The 8,395-nt window shown below is 43.8% G+C and overlaps 1 non-coding gene across 1 annotated transcript; it reads right to left on the bottom strand.

Annotated features, from left to right (window-relative positions):
• Nucleotides 1-995: 995 nt before the first annotated feature.
• Nucleotides 996-1,078, bottom strand: trnat-ggu (transfer RNA threonine (anticodon GGU)). The gene has a single exon. It is a non-coding gene; the product is annotated as a tRNA-Thr (tRNA).
• Between the last annotated feature and the right edge of the window lie 7,317 nt (nucleotides 1,079-8,395).

Genomic DNA, 8,395 nt, shown 5'->3' with positions numbered 1-8,395 from the left:
ACGAGAGACAGAAAGTGTGAGACTGAGAAGGAGAGGCAGACTGAGTGAGAAAAAGACTCAAACACATACATATACAGAGGTCTGTGTGTGTGATCTATTAAGAGAGAGAGGGATAGAATGAGAGAAAGACAATGATAAATACAGTGACAAGGAGAGATACAGATAGAGAGAGAGAGATAGAGACAAAAGCAGAAAATGATGGAAACACTTATCAGGTTAGAGACAGGGACTAACAGAGAGAGACAAAGAGAGACAGACAGGCAGAGACATAGACAGACAGAGATGATGGGAAAGAGTGAGACAGTCAGAAAGAGAGACTGAGAGAATCCGATTGGAACAGAACTGGACACCGTGAGAAAGAGAGAGACGCATTGAGAAACAGAGACAAACAGGGAAACAGGGAGTGACAGAAAGTGAGATACAGACAGAGAGAGACATAAATTTTGAGACTGAGGGGAGGCAAATAGTGATGGAATGAAAAGAAAAAGGCAGGGACAAAGAGAGAGACAAAGAGGGAGACAGATAGAGAAAAAGACAGATAGAGAGAGAGACAAAGAGGCAAAAACAGAAAATGATGGAAATACTCATCAGGTTGGAGGCAGGGAGTAATAGAGACAGGCAAAGACATGGACAGACAGAGATGATGGAAAGAGAGAGACAGTCAGACAGATAGTCTGAGAGAATCCCTTTGCAACAGAACTTGACACCGTGAGAAAGAGACAGATTGAGAGACAGAGACAAACAAAGTAAAAGGGACAGACAGAGTGAATCAGAGAGAGGCAGAATGAGAAAGACAAAGATTCAAATACACAAACACATACACAGCTCTCTAAAGGGAGAGAGAGGCAGAGACTTAGCGACACAGATACATTGCACAATTTCATTTCATTATCTGCTCAGAGTGTCACCGAGTTACAGAAAAATGCAAATGCAACAGATGAAATTCGGGTATCACTGAGCAGGATGGGAAACAAATCTTTGTTTAATTAAGCAATCACCAGGACTGGGATACGAACCCACGAGCGTAAAAACCCACTGGATCACCAGCCCAACGCCTTAACCACTCGGCCATCCTGGTCCCGTCAGCAATTGGATTCTGTCTCTGTGAGAATCTGGGCTTCATCTCCACCCCCACAGCCACACACATGCACATCGGGTTTCAGGGAGCATTTCCGATCATTTTTAGCAATATTGACACGGGGGCAACTCTCCTATTCTTTTTGAAGTGATGCTCTGGGACCTCTCACATCCACCCGAGTGCGCAGACGGAGCTTCAATTTAACATTTCATCCGAATGTCAACAGCTTCAACAATGCAAAATTCCCCAAGTCCTGCAGTTGAGTGTTAGCAAAGATTATATGCTCAAGTCTCAGGAGTGCGACTTGAACACACAAACTCCTGATTCAGTCGAGAATGCTGCCACTGAACCAAAGCTGAGACAAAAGTTCACAGCCGTATTACTTTCCCCAAGTCTTTTTTTTTAAGTTCCAGGACATACCAAGTTCACGGTGATGATTTCCACAGACAGTTGCACATACACAGAGACATATATGCAGATAGACAGACACAGAGACACAGTCGATTCAATCTCTCCTCATATGTCAGTCCTGCCATCCCGGGAATCAGTCAGGTAAACCTTTGCTGCACTCCCTCAATAGCAAGAAAGACCTTCCTCAGATTACGAGACCAAAACTGAACACAATATTCCAGGTGAGGTCTCACAAAGGTCCTGTACAACTGCAGTAAGACCTCCCTGCGCCGATACTCAAATCCCCTAGCTATGAAGGCCAACATACCATTTGCCTTCTTCACTGCCTGCTGGAACTGCATGCCAGCTTTCAATGACTGATGTACCATGACACCCAGGTCTCGTTGCAGCTCCCGTTTTCCAAATCTGCTGCCATACAGATAATATTCTGCCTTCATATTTTTGCCACTAAAGTGGATAACCTCATATTTATCCACATTATACTGCATCTGCCATGCATTTGCCCTCTCACCTAACCGGTCCAAGTCACCCTGCAGCCTCTTAGCGTCCTCCTCACAGCTCACACCGCCACCCTGTTAGTATCATCTGCAAACTTGAAGATATTACACTCAATTCCTTCATCTAAATCATTAATGTATATTGTAAATAGCTGGGATCCCAGCACTGAGCGCTGTGGCACCCCACTAGTCACTGCCTGCTTTTCTGAAAAGGACCGTTTATCCCGACTCTCTGCTTTCTGTCTGCCAACCAGTTCTCTATCCACGTCAGTACATTACCCCCAATACCATGTGCTTTAACTTTGAACACCAATACGTGTGTGGGACCTTGTTGAAAGCCTTTTGAAAGTCCAAATACACCACATCCACTGGTTGCCCTTGTCCATTATACTAGCTACATCCTCAAATAATTCCAGAAGTTTTGTCGAGCTTGATTTCCCATTCATATATTCATGCAGCTTGGACCGATCCTGTCACTGCTTTCCAAATGCGCTGCTATTTCATCTTTAATAAATTGATTCGTACATTTTCCCCAGTACTGATGTCAGGCTAACCGGTCTGTAATTATCCGCTTTCTATCTCCCTCCTTTTTTAAAATGTGGTGTAACATTATTTACCCTTCAGTTCATATGAACTGATCTAGAGTCGATAGACTGTTCGAAAATGATCATCCGCTATTTCTAGGGCCACTTCCTTAAGTACTTTCCAATGCAGACTATCAGGCCCCGGGGATTTATCGGCCTTCAATCCCATCAATTTCCCGAACACAATTACCTGACTGATAAGGATTTCCTTCAGTTCCTCCTTCTCGCTAGATCCTTGGTGCCCTAGTATTTCTGGAAGGTTATGCGTTTCTTCCTTCGTGAAGACAGAACCAAAGTGATTGTTCAACTGGTCTACAATTGCCTTCTTCCCCATTATAAATTCACCTGAATCTGATTGCAAGGGACCTACGTTTGTCTTCTCTAATCTTTTTGTCTTCACATATCTATCGAACTTTATTATGTTCCCAGCAAGATTCCTCTCATAATCTATGTTCCCCCTCCTAATTAGACCCTTTGTCCTCCTCTGCCGAATTCTAAATTCCTCCCAGTCCTCAGGTTGAAGCTTTTTCTGGCCAATTTATATGCCTCTTCCCTGGATTTAACACTATCCTTAATTTCCTTTGTTAGCCACGGTTGAGCCACATTCCCCGTTTTATTTTTACTCCAGACAGGGAAATACAATTGTTGAAGTTCATCCATTTGATCTTTAAATGTTTGCCATGGCCTATCCACCTTCAACCCTTTAAGTATCATTCGCCAGTCTATTCTAGCAAATTCACGCCTCATACCATCGAAGTTATCTTTCCTTAAATTCAGGACCCTAGTCTCTGAATTAACTGTGTCACTCGCCACCTTAATAAAGAATTCTACCTTATTATGGTCACTCTTTCCCAAGGGGCCTCGCACAACAAGATTGCTAATTGGTCCTTTCTCATTACACATCACTCAGTCTAGGATGGCCAGCCCTCTAGATGATCCCTCGATATACTGAGTGAGAAAACCATCCCTAATACGCTCGAGGAAATACTCCTCCATCATATTGCTACCTGTTTGGTTAGCACAATCTACATGTAAAGTAAAGTCGCCTTTGATAACAGCTGTATCTTTATGGCACGCATCCCTAATTTCTTGTTTGATGCTGTCCCCAACCTCACTACTGCTGTCTGCTGATCTGTACACAACTCCACTTGCGTTTTCTTCCCTTTGGTATTCCGCAGCTCCACCCATTCATATTCCACTTCATCCAAGCTAATGTCGTTCTTTACTATTGCCTTAATTTCCTCACTATTGCCTTAATTTCCTCTTTAACCAGCAACGCTACCCTACCACCTTTTCATTTCTGTCTATGCTTCCTGAATGTTGAATTCCCAGCCTTGGTCACCCTGGAGCCATGTCTCCGTGATGTCAATTATTTCATATTCAGTAATTGCTGCTTGTGCAGTTAATTCGTCCAGCTTATTACGAATACTCCTCGCAATGAGGCACAGAACCTCCAGGCTTGTTATTTTAACACACGTTGACCCTTTAGAATTTTGCTGTAAAGTGGCCCTATTTGATTTTTGCCGTGGGTTTCTCTGCCCTCCACCTTTACTTTTATTCTTTCACTTCTGCGCCCATTCTACTTCCCTCTGTCTACCGTCGCCCTGCCATATTACTTTAAACCCTCCCCAGAAACGCTAGCATGCACTCCCCCTTGAACATTGGTTCTGGTCCTGCCCAGGTGCAGACCGTCCGGTTTCGTTCTGGTCCCACCTCCCGCAGAACCGGTTCCAAAGTCCCAGAACTTGAATCCCTCCCATCTGCACCACACTTTAAGCCACGTATTCATCTGAGCTATCCTGCGATTCCTGCTCCGACTAGCAGGTGGCGCTGGTAGCAATTATGAGTTTGCGACCTTTGAAATCCTACTTTTTAATTTAACTCCTAGCTCCCTGAATTCAGCTTGTTGGTCCTCAGACACATTGAGTCAGAGACTCAAACACGTAAAGATATACAGAGCTCTCTAAAGACATAGAGTGAGAGGCACTTCACAATCCCATTTCTTGGTCAGTTGAGAATGTGACAGAGTTACAGTTTCAACAGAAGGCATTAGGGTATCACTGAGCAGGATGGGAAAAAATCGGTGTTAAATTCAAGAGTTACCAGGAGTGGGGTTCGAACCCACGTAACTATAAACCCATTGGATCTTAAATGCAACGACTCATACACTCGGCCATTCTGGACTTGTGAACCTTCACATTCTGTCTCTGTGAGAATCTGGGCTTGAGCTCCACCCTCACAGACACACGCATACACACAGGTTTTCAGTGAGCATTTCAGAATATTTATATAAAAGTGACATGGGGGCAACTCAGTACTCTTTATCGAATAATGCTGTCGGAACATTCACATTCACCCGAGAGAGCAGATGGAGCTTCAATTTAACATTTCATCCGAAAGTCAACTTCTTCAACAATGCAAAATTCCCCAAGTACTGCACTTGAGTGTCAACCAAGATTATATGCTCAAGTCTCAGGAGTGGGACTTGAAGTCGAAAATGCTGTCGCTGAAGCAAAGCCGATATCAAATGTCACAACCGTATTATTTTCCCCAAATCTTTTTTAAAAGTTCCAGGACATACCAAATTCATGGTGATGATATCCGCAGACAGTTGCGCATACACAGAGACATATACACAGATAGACAGACACAGAGACACACACACACAGATAGACAGACACAGAGACACACACGCATACATAACCAAAAATATAGATGCACCAATGGACATACACAGAGTGCCTTAGACATATAGAGGGATAGACAGGCTGAATCACTGTCGCTAATTTGGCTGATTTTTGCCTTTTTCTATCCGTATGTATTGTAAATATTGCAGATTAATGAAAATGAGAATAACATGTCAGTGTTGAAAGGTGTGGGACGTTATTCCATCCAACTCACGATCCGTTTTGCAGAAACCTGGTTAAAGTCTGAAATTGAATGAAAAATGCTGAAATCCGTAGTCGGCAGGATTCGAACCTGCGCGGGTAAACTCCAATGGATATCTGGTCCATCGCCTTAACCACTCGGCCACGATTACTGCGTCTGTGTGTTTTTAAATGTTACTAAGATATAACTCAATCATCCATCTCTCTGCATCAGAACACCACAGAGTCCTGAAAAAGTCTCCGTTTCCTAAAAATCTGGAAGAGCCAATATCGTCTTGCTGTATTTTTACTCTTCTATGTTGCTCTGGAACTTTTAATATGAATCTATACCGAATAACAGAAGTACAATTCTACATTTCGAAAATGCTTCCTCCCGCATGACAGGTGGGGATACTCACGACGATACTGACGAGGTACTGACGGGTGTAGATTTTGAGACAGCAGGAATCGAGCTGTGAAAAGAACTAGACACCATGAGAAAGAGACAGACACATTGAGAGACAGATACAAAAACAGGAACAGGGAGAGACAGACAGCGAGCTAGAGAAATAGAGAGAGAGCAAGTGTGAGACTGAGAGGGATAGGCAGACTGAGTGAAACAAAGACTCAAACACACACATACACAGATATGTGTGTGTGTGTGCTCCATAAAGAGAGGGAGGCAAAGAGTACAGGAAAGCCAGAGACAAAGACAAAGACATGGAAAAAGGGAGCGTCAAAGAGAGAGAGAGAGAGATAGTGAGAGGTGAGAGCGAGAGACAGAGATAAAAACAGAAAATGATGGAAATACTCAACAGGTTAGAGAGAGGGTCGAACAGAGACAGGCAAAGAGAGACAGACAGGCAGAGACATCGACAGACAGTGATGATGGGAAAGAGAGAGACAGTCAGACGGAGAGACTGTGAGAATCCCTTTGGAACAGAACTGGACACTGTGAGAAAGACACGGGCAGATTGAGAGATCGAGACAAACAGAAAAACAGGGAAAGACAGAGTGAGTCAGAGAGAGGCAGCGTGAGGGAGACAAAGACTCAAACACGCAAACACATGCACAGATCTCTAAAGAGACAGAGGTAAAGAGTGAGGCAGAGACTGAGAGACACAGATACATTTCACGATTCCATTTCTTTATCGGTTCAGAATGTCATAGAGTTACAGTAAAATGCAGATTCAACAGATTCTTACGGCAGTTGTACAGGGCCTTGGTGAGGCCTCACATGGAATATTGTGTTCAGTTTTGGTCTCATAATCTGAGGAAGGACGTTCTTGCTATTGAGGGAGTGCAGCGAAGGTTCACCAGACTGATTCCCGGGATGGCTGGACTATCATATGAGGAGAGACTGGATCAACTGGATTTTTATATATTGGAGTTGAGAAGGATGAGAGGGGATTTCATAGAAACATAAGGATTCTGGCGGGACGGGACAGGTTAGATGCGGGTAGCTTGTTCCCGATTTTGGGGAAGTCCAGAACCAGGGGACACAGCCTTAGGACAGCCATGTCTCCGTGGTGCCAATTATATCATATTCATTAATTGGTGCCTGTGCAGTTAATTCGTCCACCTTATTACGAATATTCCTCACATTTGGCACAGAGCCTTCAGGCTTGTCTTTTTAACACACTTTGTTCCTTTAGACTTTTGCTGTAATGTGGCCCTTTTTGAAAGGAATGACAAGGGTGTATGCGGTTACAGGAGGATGTGAGGGGAAACAAACATATACGAGGGGAAGAGTGCATCGGCGATGGACCAGTATGAGATCAAAAAGAATGGAAATATAAGGGGAATATCTTTATCTATGTGCCGGAGAGAAGGGAGTCTAACTATATGCCCTCACCCAGTGGGAGACGGGAGCAAGGATAGCTGCGGGTTTGACAATACTACGGAAGGATGTGTCATGGGAATAAACCCTGCCCGAACCGAACCCACACATTACACCTATCATGGGCGAGGAGAATATTGTGTGGTAACTAGCCTGGGAACTTACGTTACTCCAAGACTGTCAGTGGCAGTGGGAAGAGCAAACATGACATGCCAGGAAGACAATGACATGAAATATAAGTGATGAGATTAAGCAAGGCATGGATGTTTACATGGAAGAGCAAGCACAATCAATTCACCTGTTACCTGAAGACTTAATTGAGCTCAAGAAATAACATTAAAAGATATTAAGAGCTGAAGGAGAAAGCTGAAGAACTGGACAGTGAAATAAAGGATAACCTGAAAAACCCGCCTTGGTACTTGAGATTATACATCCCTGGATAAGGATCCTTTCCCATATCCTAGTGGCAGTAAAGATAGTAATAGCCTTGAGTTGGTTGGTGATGTTATGTAACAAGTGCAAAGACAGGCGAGGCTTACCCGAGTAAAGTTACAAGATAGGGATTCGAATTATATCCCATGTGTTAGTCCTAGTGCAGCTGATAGTGGTGTTGATGCTCCTGGGAGACTGCACAGGCAGATACAAGAGATGCAGGAAGAAGAGGTTGGCCAAGGCCCGTAACCAAGAACGCAGAAAGCCTTTGCTAGATCCAAAGAGAGTAAATCAAACAAAATAAAACGGCATGAACACCTGATCTGAGTCGTGAGTGTCCCAATCCTATCGCCTGATCAACGAAACCGAGGCGGGAGACATAGGAATCAGGTTAGGATAAGGCAGGGAAAGGAAGATTGTTGTTCATGGTGGGATATTTTTAAGGTCTGGTCACCTGAAGCCTACGCAGTCCTCAAATTGATGTGGCATTTAATTGAGATAATAATGGTAGTGGAAGGGACATGTATCGTGATCCAACTATATCTGATGTGTCAGATCAGAGAGATATACAACCACGTGGTTCTAGCCGAACATCAAACAGCCTTGTTAATTATGTAATGTAGGCATGATCGGGAGGCGAGTGACTTTGTAACGCGTTAGGGAAACAACCAAGACCCCCGAGCTTA

The sequence above is a fragment of the Pristiophorus japonicus genome, chromosome 23, assembly GCF_044704955.1.
Source record: "Pristiophorus japonicus isolate sPriJap1 chromosome 23, sPriJap1.hap1, whole genome shotgun sequence".
NCBI classification, from domain to species: domain Eukaryota; kingdom Metazoa; phylum Chordata; class Chondrichthyes; family Pristiophoridae; genus Pristiophorus; species Pristiophorus japonicus.
Note: the sequence above shows the minus strand (reverse complement) of the source record. Positions and strands in the feature narration are given on the sequence as shown.